The 15196-nt window shown below is 45.5% G+C and overlaps 2 protein-coding genes across 2 annotated transcripts in view; both read left to right on the top strand.

The window, feature by feature from the left end:
- LOC124778661 (uncharacterized transporter slc-17.2-like) overlaps nucleotides 1-15196 on the top strand; it is a 45515-nt gene that overhangs the window by 24379 nt on the left and 5940 nt on the right. The gene's annotated exons all lie outside the window — the stretch shown is intronic.
- LOC124710740 (sialin-like) overlaps nucleotides 4809-15196 on the top strand; it is a 66714-nt gene continuing 56326 nt past the window's right edge. Inside the window, exon 1 of the mRNA XM_047240950.1 lies at nucleotides 4809-4876. The gene's annotated coding sequence lies outside the window, so the exon portion shown is untranslated. The remainder of the gene's footprint in view (nucleotides 4877-15196) is intronic.

Below are 15196 nucleotides of genomic sequence, written 5' to 3'. Positions count from 1 at the left end.
CTTGGCGTCACCCTCGACCGTCGCCTCTCCTGGACTCCCCATCTCCAGACAATCCAAGCCAAGGCGCGTTCCCGCCTCCATCTCCTCAAGCTCCTTTCCGGCCGTACGTGGGGTCTGGACCCCTCCACCATCCTCCACACCTATAAATCCCTCATCCGCCCTATCCTTTGTTATGCCCATCCAGCATGGATCTCCGCTCCCCCTACCTTTTATAAATCCCTCCAAATCCTTGAACACCATGCTCTCCGCCTCGCCTATCGCATCCGTCTCCCCTCCCCCACGCGGATCCTGTATGATCTCATCCCCTTCCCCCACCTCCTCCTTTTCCTTGAAAGGATACGGATCCTGTACACCTCCCGTAAACTCGACCCTCCTCACCCGCTCGTCTCCCCGCTCCTCTCCCACCCCCGCCCGCTTCCGCGCCTTTATTCCCGTGTCCCACCCGGTCTCCATCTCTCCACCCTCCTTACCCTCTCCCAAGGTGGCTTCCGCCAGCTCCCTCTCCCTGATGATGTCCTCGTCCCCTCCGTCTACCCCTCCTATCAACTTTGACCCTGCCCCGCCCCCCTCTCCCGGTGTCCTTTCCTTTCGGCGCCCTCCCTCCCTTCTTTTCCCTTCCCTTCTCTTTCCTTTTCCCCTGTTCCCTCCCTCCACCCCTCTTCCCCCGGGCTTCCTTTCCCCCTTCCTCCCTCCCCCCTTTCTCCCCTGCCCGTGGCATCTCTGCTCTCCCATCTCGCTCTCCCACTCTCCTTCCTCCTCCTCCTCCTCCTCCTCCTGTATTGGCAGGTCCCCGGACTCGCACACGCTCAGTGGACATTCGCGCGCCGGAGATCACCGCCGTCAGTGTATCGTGTGTGCCGTCATGTTTAGTGTTCAGTGTTTCACCGTCACACTCCATCGTTCACCAGTGCCATCGTCTTCTTCGGTGTTTATGCATCGTGTCAACAGTTCGTCGTGTGGATTGTCATCGAGTGTGAACGGCTTCTTGTGTTTTTATGTTCATGTGTCTACTGTTTTTTCCTGTCGTTTTTCTACGTGATGTCTCTTCTCTGTTTATCTCATTGTACTCTCTTCGGCTGAAGAGCGGCGTATTGTGCTGCTGCCAGCCTACCTGATTGTTCAGGTGTCAAAATAACAATAAAGTAAAAAAAAAAAAAAAAAAAAACAGAAGGGTAGGTTGCCTTCGACGTCGACCAGAGCTGCACTATGCAGGCATTACCGTCTTTTTTTACTGGCTAGAACACTCTCTAAGGCCGGTATTACACTATTTCCGGTCAGGACTCTGTGCAGGCCAGTCCATTACAGGGATGTTATTGTGTAACCACTCCGCCACATGCCATGCATTATGAACAGGTGCTCGATTGTGTTGAAAGAAGCAATCGCCATCCCAAAATTGTTCTTCAACAGTGGGAAGCAAGAAGGTGCTTAAAACGTCAACGTAGGCCTGCACTGTGATAGTGCCACCCAAAACGACAACGGGTGCAAGCCCGCTCCAAGAAAAACACGACCACACCAGAACACCACCGCCTCCGAATTTTATTGTTGGCACTACAGACGCTGGCAGATGACGTTCTCCGGGCATTCGCCATACGCACACCCTGCCATCGGACTGCCACATTGTGTACCTTGATTCGTCACTCCACACAACGTTTTCCACTGTTCAATCGTCCTTTTTTTACGCTCCTTACCCCAAGCGAGGCGTCTTTTGGCATTTTCAGGCGAGATATGTGGCTTATGAAAAGCTGGTCGACCATGAAATCTAAGTTTTCTCACCTCCCGCCTAACTGTCACAGTACTTGCACTGGATACCGATGCAGTTTGGAATTCCTGAGTGATGGTGTGGATAGATATCTGCCTGTTACACATTGCGACCCTCTTCAACTGTCGGCGGTCTCTGTCAGTCAACAGACGAGGTCGGCCTGTACGCTACTGTGCTGTACGTGTCCCTTCACGTTTCCACTTCACTATCACATCGGAAACAGTGGACCTAGGAAATCTCGCGTACAGACGTATGATACAAGAGACACCCAATCACCTGACACGTTCGAGGTCCGTGATTTCAGCGTAGCGCCCCATTCTGTTCTCTCACGATGTCTAATGACTACTGAGGTCGCTGAGTACCTGGCAGTAGGCGGCAGCATAATGCACCTAATATGTAAAACGTATGTTTTTGGGGGTGCTCGTATACTTTTGAACACGTTTGGTGTATATCAGTAGTCTGACACCATATTAAATGTGTTTTGGGTAATGTTGGAAGGTGGTTCTGAATTTGATCTATGGTATGGCTCCGAATTTCCTGGCGGAAGCCCACAGGCTCGTTACGCAAAAGGGAGATCCTTCAATTTCGTCCTTACTTACCACTGATACTAAAGCGAGCCTGATTATACCGTATTACCTTATCAACTCGTCAGTCATGAGCGTTATTGTCGTGATAACTGGTGGGGGGAGGGGAATCTATTTATATTATTACGTTAGCACTCTGGGCCAAATCGGAGCTATTTACTTTCATTAAGCGTGCATTTTCTTTGACAAACTGTTGGTATCATACCAATACTCTCTGAAGGTGAAGGCAGTTGGAATAACCTTAAATGACAGTTAACTACGTCCAGATATATGTATGTTTCTTACAAATCTTGATACCAGATTGAACATAACTACACAAAACGTAGGTAATCTTATACTATTTTAGTCCCTTATGTACACGCAAACAAGACGTCGATTTCATTAGATGGGAATGAGTATGCGCATGTGTGGTTTGATTTAGCGACGAAGCCCACTTTAATTTGGAAGGGTTCGTACATATGCAAAATTGCCGCTTTTAGGGAACTGAGAATCGCACTTCGCGATCGAGAAGTCTCTTCACCCTCAACGGGTGACTGTGGTGTGCAGTGTCCAGTCATGGAATAATTGGTGCGATATTACTTGATTTCACGGTGTTGAAAGGTTTTGGAAGATTATTTCATCCCCATTATCCATAGTGACCCTGATTTCGACAAGATGTGGTTCGTGCAAGACGTAAATTGACCCCATCGAAGCAGGAGAGTGTTTGATGTCCTGGAGGAGCACTTTGGGGACCGCATCCTGGCTCTGGGGTACCCAGAGGCCATTGGCATGGGCCTCGAATGGTCAACATATTCTCCAGATCTGAACACATGCGACTCCTTTTTGTGGGGCTATATTAAACACAAAGTGTACAGCAATAACCCCAAGACCATTGCTGAGCTGAAAACAGCCATTCAGGTCATCGTCAGCATCGATGCTCCGACACTTCAGAGGGTCATGCAAAATTTCGCTATTCGTCTGCACCACATCATCGCCAATGATGGCAAGCATATCGAACATGTCATATCCTAAATCCGAATAGCTGTAGTGACGTTTACATGTTGAATAAAGTGTGTGCACGCCATAGTTTGTAACAAATTGTTTTTTTTTCATATAGTTCAATACTTTTCACCTTGTACAATGACTATTGGTACTCATGGGCCTGAGATCTTTTAGATATAGTGGTTAATGTCGAAGTTGAAATGACCGATGACCACGTGGCGTCCGACACCATAGTAAGAAAAATTATAAGACTCACTCAACACTGAGTTTAGAACAAATGGAATTAACACTCTGATCGCCTAATTACATGTGAGGATCTCGGGGTGGAAATTTGCAAATTTAATCACCGATTTCATAGTGCGATCGTGTTACTTAGTACGCCCTGCGCGCTAGCATAACTTCATGACTGTAAATCCCATGTGAAGTGACTAAACTTCAAACGCAAAAATCTAATCCTGGCTTACTATCAAACTCCACGTTCCGGCAGAACGAGTGTACTCACCGTCTAGTAGGGTCCGGGTGTCGAAAATTCACATATCTCTGTGGACGGTGTGTCCAGAGTTAGTTCTTTGTGGAGGGGGAGCAATTGACCAATCCTAGGCACCTGTAAAAAAAGCTTGGCTGCTAAGCTAATCAGAGAGGCTGCAAAAGTGTGGGCGGTCGTCGTTCCTAGGTTGTTTCTGAACAGAGAAAAGATGTAGAAGATTCTAGAAAGTTCTGCGCTGGATACTAATGCTCCAGTCAAGGGATTCGATTTTGTAAATGGCGAGAAGACTCGTTTGTGCCATTGGGACTTGTTCTCCTCAGGCAGGCGTAAAGACAACCAACAAACTCTTCCACAGCTCCCAGAGAAAGAAAGCGAGGGACTGCCTCTAACCTGAAGCTATGTCGCCATGTTCTCATCTCAGTCAGGTGACTATAGTGGGACTTGGCATATGGAAATGAATGACACTGCTGCTCTCAATAACTAAATATAAAATAAACCCAAATGTCAACCTGGGAAGGATAAAATTATGAATGGGGTACGAAAATAACGAACACCTGTCAATGTGACGTAGAGTAAAAGTAAGTTAAATCATTTTCTTTTAGACTACTCCACTGAAGAATTTCTTCAGAAAAATTCTCAAAACTAATTTTTAGGTTACTTTGTAATTACCATTAGCGTTGCAATACAACAATATTCCCTAACATTCAGTCATTTCATTGTATTTATAATTAAATAAAATGTACATCTTTGACTTCTTCAGGCATCCCAGAGACTCCTGTTCTTGAAATCCAAAGAGTACAACAGCTGTAACGCATTGTAGATGTACTATGGAGCACGTAGTAGCACAGTCGTGAATTTAACTCGTACAAATATTAAAACGTATTTGTTTTTCTCGAGACTCTTCCTGTACCGAAATTTTACTTTCAGAAAAACTCGAATATTTATGTAACCTGTTGACACCAACTTGTCGTCATTTCTAGGGCGGCATAGTACCGGCTATTCAAACGCTGACTTCCAGATGGGCGCCTGACCACGAAAGGAGCAAGTTCTCTGTCATTTTCCTGGGTGAGTTCACAACGTTCAAAGCTCCATTTTTCCCCCCAAGATCGTTTGTTTTATGAAAACACTTATGTAACTTTAACTTCGTTAGACTACCCCACAAGTGCTGTACTGAAACTATAACTTATTTGTAGTTGGGTAATGACAATGGAGACGCAAGTTTAATTATAGTTTCCAGTTTTGTTTAGTCTGTTATTATGTTCGGAGTATTCCAGAAGCTAATGAGGAAGTGTACACGTGATAGTGACACGAAGGGAAAGTAGATCTCAGATGTACTCTGCTTCCCATTTTGAGATATCGTCATCCTGAAGGACAGCATTTTTACAGTAATGGCGATCACAGTCTTCTTTTTCCTTAGCGCTGTCGCCGATTTGACAAGTTTCTAAAACTAAAGTCCAGTCACAGTCATCATGAATTTTCTGATAGGGAGAAAACTTTTATTTTCACTGTAGTCGCATTTGACCCTTTCCCAGCAGACTGCATTTTAGAGGTGTAACTGAGAGCACGAAGCACATTAGTCACTCAGAGATTGCTCTTCCACAACACTTACAGTGTAGCAAATCAGAGTAATGGATGTGTCAAGCAATTTGTTTTAACAAGCTTTATGTTGAAACGCCTAACATACGAACGAAAAATTCGAACCTAAAAACGCTGCATCTACATTTACACAGTTAATTGTTTGGCAAAGGGTAAAAGAACTATTTTCCACACATGGCTGGGATGGTACATGAACCAGTAATACACGATGAAGGAACAAACAGTTAGTCTTCGTTGCAGGAATGTATTTATTATCTATTTGCCAATGATGCGTTTCGTCTGATTCACGCAGCTTCAAATTGGCATACACAAAAAATTAGATTTTGACACAAGTGACATGACTGCATTTTGAAACACAGGAGTAACTAGCAAGCAACTGCAACATGACTTACTGAGTATTTGGTGGTGGTAGGTACATCTTGATACCGAGCACATTATTTGCTGGGACGTTCTGTGATCTCGGTATCTTATGTACCTAAAACCATTTAATATTGCAGTTGCTTGCTATTAACTCCAATAAAGCAAAATGGAGTCAAAACACTTATAACGGAAGTCTGAAGATATCTGAAGCAGGCGAAACGTGTCACTGGTAAATAAATAGTAAATACGTCCCTGCAACCAAGACTGGCTGTTTCTTCATAAATAAAACTACTATCAGAATATTTATGTACCATTCCACTCTCGCATGGCACATGGAAAAAATGAATGTTTAAATCTTTCTGTGCGAACCGTTGTTTCTCTTATTTTACACTCTAAGAAAAAAAAGGACGAACCACAAAGAATTATCCGTTAGACGTGGTGTACATGTATTTGTATAGACAAACAAATTATTACAATTTCAGAAAAAAATGGATGATTTAGTCAAGAGAAAGAGCTTCATAAATTGAACAAGTCAACAAAGCGTTGGTCCATCTTTGGCCCTTATGCAGTAATTTATCGCCTTGGTATTGGTTGATGGAGTTTTTAAGTTATTAGATGTCATCCTGAGGGATATCATACCAAATTCTGTCCGACTGGCGCGTTAGTTAATCAAAATCCCGAGATGGTTGGAGTGCCCTGCCCATAATGCTGTAAACGTTCTCAACTGGGGAAAGATCTCACGAACTTGCTGACCAAGGTAGGGTTTGGCAAACACGAGGACAAGCAGTAGAAAGACTCGTTGCGTGCGGGGTGGCATTATCTTGGTGAAATGGAACCCCAGGATGGCTTGCCGTGAATGGCAATAACATGGAGCGTAGAATATCGTCCAATTACCGCTGTACTGTAAGAGTTACGCGGATGAAATCCAAACGGGTCCTGCTATGAAAAGAAATGACACCCCAGACCATCACTCTTGGTTACAGGGCCAAATGCAGGCGACATTCGGGTTGGTATCCGACCGATGTCCAGAGCTTCCCCAAACGTATTCTTTCTTTCGCTTACGCCATAGTCCCTCAGCGATCGCAGGGTCGGCGTGGTTACAGCGGATTTGGCAGTGTTAGTGTTAGGGATGGCCGGATGCCCTTCCTGCCGCCACCCCGTACCCCCAACTGTCTGCGTCTAGTGTAAATCGTGAAATAGTGCGGACGTGTTTCAAATGTCTGCGACGCGTGTAACTGAGGCGGAACGTGTGATGAGTCTCGCTCTGAACTGAACCTGGATGACAAACGAAGACGTATCTGGCGTTGCCCCGGACAGCGATGGGATGTCAACCCGACAGTCGCCCTCCAACCAGCTCGGGAATTTGTTGATCTAACGCGCCAATTGGACAGAATTTGTCACGATATCCCTCAAAACGACATCGAAGAACTCTATCAGTCAATTCCAAGCTGAATAATTGATTGCGTAAGGGCCGCGGTGGACCAACGCGTTATTGACTTCCTCTTTTTTGTCTTAAAGTGTATTATGAAGCCTCACGGAGTGGCCGCGTAGTTTGAGGCGCCATGTCACAGACTGCGCGGCCTCTCCCGCCGGAGGTTCGAGTCCTCCCTCGGGCATGGGTGTGTGTGTTGTTCTTAGCATAAGTTAGCTTAAGTAGTGGCTAAGTTTAGTTGAAGCAGTGTGTAAGTCTAGGGACCGATGACCTCAGCAGTTTGGTCCCTTAGGAATTCACACACATTTGAACATTTGTATTATGAAGCCAATTTCTTCCTATGTAGGTGGGAGTCAACAAAATATTTTCGCATTGGCAGGAGACAGATGGTGATTCAAATTTTGTGAAACGATCTCACCGCATTTGAAAGCGCCTTTGTTTTAATTATTGCCACCACAACTCACATATCATAACTGTGGCTATTTACCCCCTGTTTCACTATAATACAAAACGAGATGCCCTTCTTTGAACTTTCTCGATGTTCACGGTCAATCCTATCTATTGAGGATTCCATATAACGCAGCAGTGCCGCATAAGAGGACCGGCAAGCGAAGTTTGGGCAGTCTCTAATAGATTTGTCGCATCTCCTTAGTCTTCTGCTAATAAAACGTAGTCTTTGGTTCGTTTTCCCATAGGAAATACGGGTATTACGAGATGGTTGCAATTTAAGTTGTTTGTTATTATAATCCTTATACTTAGCTGAATCTAATAAATTTAAATTTGTGTTATTTATCGCGTAAACGAAATTTAAAAGAACTTTTTTCAGTTCTTATGCGGAAGATGTCACACTTCCTGTTGTTTAGGGCCAACTGACACTTATCGCATCATGCAGATATCAATTCGTTTTGATCTTCCGATGAATTGACTAGACGGTGTACGACAGCGTCATCAACGATCTAAGACGGTTGCTCAGATTGTCCCTAAATCGTTTACATAGTGGTAGAGGGCCTATAAAACTTCCTCGTACAAGTCCAGACATCACTTATTTTTCGCTAGATGACTTCCGTCAACTACTATAAACTGTGGCCTTTCTTACAAGACATCACGAACCCAGCCGCACAACTGATACGATACTCCATAGGCACGCAGTGTGGTCGGAAGGCGCTTGTAAATAACGCTATCAAAAGCGTACTGGAAATTTAGAAATATGGAATCAACATGAGACTACCTGTCGATAGCCGTCATTTCTTCGTGTGAAGTAATAGACTTAAGAACAGTTGAATAACACGTGTAAGGACTTAACCGAGTAGTAGTCATCAGAGTTAATCAGCGCGCTTCCTCCTTATTTAGAATTGAGTAGGACAGGAAGAGACTTCTGAAAAAAGTACGATAAAAATGTGTATTTCACAAACACGGAAAATAAGAATAGTGAAAGACTGTCCTCCATTGACAGGAGCAGACCGTCATGGTAAGCAAGGCCTCTCATCGCAGGAAAGAGTTCAGACTCATAAAGTTACTAGATCTGATAGCATCATTACACTTCCAAAGAAACAGCAGTGTTAAAACTTCGACATGTCTAGGGATGGAGTCCAGCTCAGTTCCATGTGAGGCGAACCCTGGAATGGTTTCTTCAAGATATTTATTGTCCGTTCTTTTCCTACTCACATGTTCACCTGAGCTAAATAAGGATCGCGCTGATTAACTCAAATGACGTCTTCTCGGGAAAGTTCCTTTACACGATGATAGAGTGGTTCTCCGAATATGCTGAAGTCAGTTACTTTCTCATCGTCTGAAAACGAGTCGGTGCTCCCTCATTAAAGGTGTCCAGGGGATGTTGAATACTAACATGGCCATCTTCTTTCACCAACTCTAATATTTCCTTGCTTTCGGTTCTGCTTCGAGGGCTTGATGAAAAACACGACAATGCCGCTCTTTGAAGCCAATGCTGTTTCACAGTTATTTATTAATCCGCTGTTTATCCAAAACTCCAGAAAAAATTACTATTATTATGACCAAAGCTCTCTCTCCACCATCGCTACTATTTTATATGACAGTTTTAAACATGCCTGTTACTCAGCAACCGTATACTGGGTATAACATCAGTCTGATGTTGTTCCCAGTTGGGCACACGTGGCAAACGCTAGAACGTTGTATTTCACTTTTGACTTGAGAATAGCTGCTCTAAATTCTGACCATTTCTTTTTAGCAACGTAATTCTACGATTTATCAAAATTTCGGTGATTAAGACACCCCTAGTAGACGTCGAAACCTAGATCAATGTACCTACCAGTTATGTCACTCCTGGAAATTGAAATAAGAACACCGTGAATTCATTGTCCCAGGAAGGGGAAACTTTATTGACACATTCCTGGGGTCAGATACATCACATGATCACACTGACAGAACCACAGGCACATAGACACAGGCAACAGAGCATGCACAATGTCGGCACTAGTACAGTGTATATCCACCTTTCGCAGCAATGCAGGCTGCTATTCTCCCATGGATACGATCGTAGAGATGCTGGATGTAGTTCTGTGGAACGGCTTGCCATGCCATTTCCACCTGGCGCCTCAGTTGGACCAGCGTTCGTGCTGGACGTGCAGACCGCGTGAGACGACGCTTCATCCAGTCCCAAACATGCTCAATGGGGGACAGATCCGGAGATCTTGCTGGCCAGGGTAGTTGACTTACACCTTCTAGAGCACGTTGGGTGGCACGGGATACATGCGGACGTGCATTGTCCTGTTGGAACAGCAAGTTCCCTTGCCGGTCTAGGAATGGTAGAACGATGGGTTCGATGACGGTTTGGATGTACCGTGCACTATTCAGTGTCCCCTCGACGATCACCAGTGGTGTACGGCCAGTGTAGGAGATCGCTCCCCACACCATGATGCCGGGTGTTGGCCCTGTGTGCCTCGGTCGTATGCAGTCCTCATTGTGGCGCTCACCTGCACGGCGCCAAACACGCATACGACCATCATTGGCACCAAGGCAGAAGCGACTCTCATCGCTGAAGACGACACGTCTCCATTCGTCCCTCCATTCACGCCTGTCGCGACACCACTGGAGGCGGGCTGCACGATGTTGGGGCGTGAGCGGAAGACGGCCTAACGGTGTGCGGGACCGTAGCCCAGCTTCATGGAGACGGTTGCGAATGGTCCTCGCCGATACCCCAGGAGCAACAGTGTCCCTAATTTGCTGGGAAGTGGCGGTGCGGTGCCCTACGGCACTGCGTAGGATCCTACGGTCTTGGCGTGCATCCGTGCGTCGCTGCGGTCAGGTCCCAGGTCGACGGGCACGTGCACCTTCCGCCGACCACTGGCGACAACATCGATGTACTGTGGAGACCTCACGCCCCACGTGTTGAGCAATTCGGCGGTACGTCCACCCGGCCTCCCGCATGCCCACTATACGCCCTCGCTCAAAGTCCGTCAACTGCACATACGGTTCACGTCCACGCTGTCGCGGCATGCTACCAGTGTTAAAGACTGCGATGGAGCTCCGTATGCCACGGCAAACTGGCTGACACTGACGGCGGCGGTGCACAAATGCTGCGCAGCTAGCGCCATTCGACGGCCAACACCGCGGTTCCTGGTGTGTCCGCTGTGCCGTGCGTGTGATCATTGCTTGTACAGCCCTCTCGCAGTGTCCGGAGCAAGTATGGTGGGTCTGACACACCGGTGTCAATGTGTTCTTTTTTCCGTTTCCAGGAGTGTATTTTATATGAAATAAATACATCACGTTATATTTAGTTCTGCTTATTATTATCTGTCTAACATCTTGTTCATTTTAGAATCTATTGTGTTTCGGAGCAGAAGCTCCATGTTTAGTGTTCCACAGTTTTCATTTGTGGAATTGTAGAGTTGTATTGTGCGCTGATAAGTAACCCATATTTGAAAGAGGTCACACTTCTAAGCAGTTGAGAATTCGGTGCAAAAGCGTAACGCAACAATGATAACAGTTTTAAGTATCTTTCTGATTCGTGACAAGCCTGATTAATAGTTAGTTCACAATGGGATCCCTTCACAGGGCTATTTTGCACATTGATTATACATAAACTGGTGAACAAAGACAGCAGTCACATTGCTTATATGTTTTTGAGGGATATCTCACGCCGTTTAGGAAGTTTACAGATTGATCATGGTGTCGTTATCATACACTGAAACGCCAGAGCTACTGGTATAGGCATGCGTATTCAAATACAGAAATATGAAACACTCAGAATACAGCGCTGCTGACGGTATCGCCTATATAAGACAACTAGTGTCTGGCGCAGTTGTTACATCATTTACTGCTGCTACAATGGCAGGTTATCAAGATGTGAGTGAAACTGAACGTGGAGTTATAGTCCACACACGAGCGATGCCACACAGTATCTCCGAGGTAGCGATGAAGTGGGGATTTTCCCGTACGACCGTTTCACGAGTGTACTGTGAATATCAGGAATCCGGTAAAACATCAAATCTCCGACATCGCTGCAGCCGGAAAAAGATCCTGCAAGAATGGGACCAACGGCGACTAAAGAGAATCGTTCAGCGTGACACTAGCGCAACCCTTCCGTAAGTTGCGCCAGATTTCAATGCTGGGCCATCAACAAGTGTCCACATGCGAACCATTCAATGAATCACCATCGATATGGGATTTCCGAACCGAAGGCCCACTCGTGTACCCTTGATGAGTGCACTACACGAAGATTTACGCCTCTCCTGGGTCCGTCAACACCGACATTGAACTGTTGATCGCTGGAAACATGTTGCCTGGTCGGACGAGTCTCGTTTCAAATTGTATCGAGCGGAAGGACGTATATTGGTATGGAGACAACGTATGAGTCCATGGACCCTGCATGTCAACAGGGGACTGTTCAAGCTGGTGGGGGGGTCTGTAATGGTGTGGTGCGTGTGCAGCTTGATTGATATGGTACACCTAATACGTCTAGATACGACTCTGACAACGTCTAGATACGACTCTGACAGGTGACACATACGTAAGCATACTCTCTGATCACCGGAACCCATTCATGTCAATTTTGCATTCCGACGGACCAGGGCTATTTCATCAGGACAATGCGACACAGAACACTTCCAGAATTGCTATAGAGTGGCTCTAGGAATACCCTTCTGAGTTTAAACACTTGCGCTGGCCACCAAACTCCCCAGACATGAGCTTTATTAAGCAAATCTAGGATGCCTTGCAACGTGCTGTTCAGAAGAGATCTCCACCCCCCTCGTACTCTTACGGATTTATGTACAGCCCTGTAGGATTCATCGTGTCAGTTCTCTCCAGCACTACTTCAGACCCCCGTCGGAGGTTCGAATGCTCCCTCGGGCATGGGTGTGTGTGTCGTCCTTAGCGTAAATTAGATTAAGTAGTGTGTAAGCTTAGGGACCGATGAGCTCAGCTGTTTGGTCCCATAATACGGCAAATTTCCAGATTACTACTTCAGACATTAGTCGAGTCCATGGCACGTCGTGTTGCGGCACTTCGGCGTGTTTGCGGGGGCCCTACACGATATTAGGCAGATGTACCAGTTTCTCTGGCTCTTCAGTGTATCACAGATGCAGAATTTATTACGAAACAGCTAGAAGTAACGAGTGTAATGTTGACGAAACGTTAGTCTACATGACGTTTCTTCGTTTGTAATTTCGTACAGATCTGCGTAGATTACGCTCAGAGATAAATGAAAAAATTCGAGTGGTTAACAAACATAACCAATTCGGATACTCTTTCTTCGCCAGACACAGCAGATCTCTCAAAGTAAAATTTGTTGAATGTTGAGAATACAATGTGTATGGAATCCAAGGAAACGTTAGCTAAGAGCAATTGACGAATTTGTTGTAACTTTTCTGTTCATTTTTCACTGTCTCTATTTACTATCCAAAGCCGCCTATCGAAAGCCGCAATGTGGTGTTAGGCATTTAAATTTGTGTACCGCTCAGATGGCACTTCCTTCGTCTGAGGTCGCATTATTTCTAATACCATAATAATTGCATTGTGGAATCTCTTAATCCATATTAGAAGTCTCGTGCGTCCTTTCTCCATGCAACAGTTTCAAAAATACGTTTCCTTGAAAATTTTGTCCTATGTTATTTTAGATACTTGCAGTAAAATTCAGTGGGCCACATATCGAACAGCCACACGGAAAGTGGGCCGATTTCCATATTCGGCTTTAGCTCACACGCTTTCATGGATATTCCGGTTCGTCTGGAATACAGAGAAATCTGCGTCTTCATCATGCATATTCACTTAACTACTCCGAACTCATTTCCTTAACGACACAGAATCTTCAAATGTATGTGGTAAACCCCTTGACACCTACGTCGGGCATCTTCAGAAATGTTTTTTCTCGCGCACGTGCATCAGCCAACGGTCTCATAAGAAGCATTTCTGACACATGGCATTCAAATAACGTCTGTTACCAGAACATCATAGTAACATGCTTTTCCGTCTAACATGAAAGGATATTCAACTTCCTGGAAGATTAAAACTGTGTGCAACACCAAGACTCTTGCTCGGGATCTTTGCCTTTATGGGACAAGATCACAATCGACTTCAGTTACCCAAGAACGAACCAGGACCGGACCTCACAGTTTTACTTCCACCCTACCTCATCTCCTACGTTCCAAACTCCGCAGTTTTGCTGCGCAATTTGCATGACTAGCACCCACGGAAGAAAGGATTTTGTGGAGATGCAACATAGCCACAGCCTAGAGGAGGGGGGGGGGGGGGGGTTGGAGGATGTTCCAGAATGAAGTTATCACTCTGCAGCGGAGTTTGCGCTTCCTGGTAAATTAAATTGTATGCACCGGAGCGAGATTCGAATGCGGGACCTTTGCCTTTCGCGAGTAAGTGCTCTACTGACTGAGCTACACAAGCGCAACATAAGGATCCGACCTCACAGATTTGCCTCCGCCGCTACCTCATCTCCTGCTTTCCTTTCTTCCAGGAGTGCTAATCCTGTTAAGTTTCGTAGAACTTTTGTGCAGTTTGGATGATAGGAGACGAGGTATTGGCGGAAGTAAAGCTATAAGGAAGGGTCGTGATTCGTGCTTGGGTAGCTCAGTTGGTAGAGCACTTGCCCGCAAAAGGTAAAAGTCCAGAACTCCAGTCTCGGTCCGGCACGCAGCTTTAATCTCCCAGGAAGCTTCGTATCAGCTCACACTCGGCTGCAGAGATAATACTGATGAAAGTTTCCAAAAAATCGACAGCTGCAGCAAAGCAGATCCAAATAGAGAAAAACAAAATGGAAATAATTACAATTTATGTTACACAAATCCAACCAATTTAGTGTTTCCGACAATATGCACAAAAGCTTCAAAGATCCCCGCAAGGTTCAAGTGATCTTATTTCATACGCATATGTTTTTCCTTAAATGTCTTCCAGGCTGCGAAAAAGTTGTTTAATTGGTTCAGAAATACAATAACAGAATGCAGAAATCCAAAGACGAGTACTAGAAATCAAAACCGATAACATTAGTGCATACCTCAAGACGGGGTTGATACGAGTGTGGTAGAAGCTTCTGTTTACCATGTGTCCTCCAGATGCTTCTTCGTCCATCGGACAGCAGGATTCGCCAGCTGTAAATGACATGGAAATTATTTCTGACACCTCCACATGGCCTGGCAGGAACTATAATTTTGGTTGTGGTGCTTTTCCTACGAGCGATTTCCCTATATCGCCAGTGGCGAACGACGCTATGATTCCTTTGAGAAGAACACTTTCCTTATCATGAAATTTTCTCGGGTGATTAGCCGATTGGTGGCTTCGATGAGTTCCATACTCATCATCTTCAGGCGAACGTGATGGGCTGATCACCCGAGAAGATTTCATCATTGAAATACGCAAAGAAAGCCTGCAATCACATACACTTTCCCTATCCGTACCCAGTCCCCTCTTTCTTTAAAAAGTGGTCATCAACAGGAAATTAAATCCCAAATTTCCGCCCCGCGCTTTTTTTTCGGTTGTCAGTAAAAATAATCGCGCCACCGAGATCCTAG

This window comes from Schistocerca piceifrons, chromosome 1, assembly GCF_021461385.2.
Source record: "Schistocerca piceifrons isolate TAMUIC-IGC-003096 chromosome 1, iqSchPice1.1, whole genome shotgun sequence".
Lineage (NCBI taxonomy): Eukaryota > Metazoa > Arthropoda > Insecta > Orthoptera > Acrididae > Schistocerca > Schistocerca piceifrons.
Note: the sequence above shows the minus strand (reverse complement) of the source record. Positions and strands in the feature narration are given on the sequence as shown.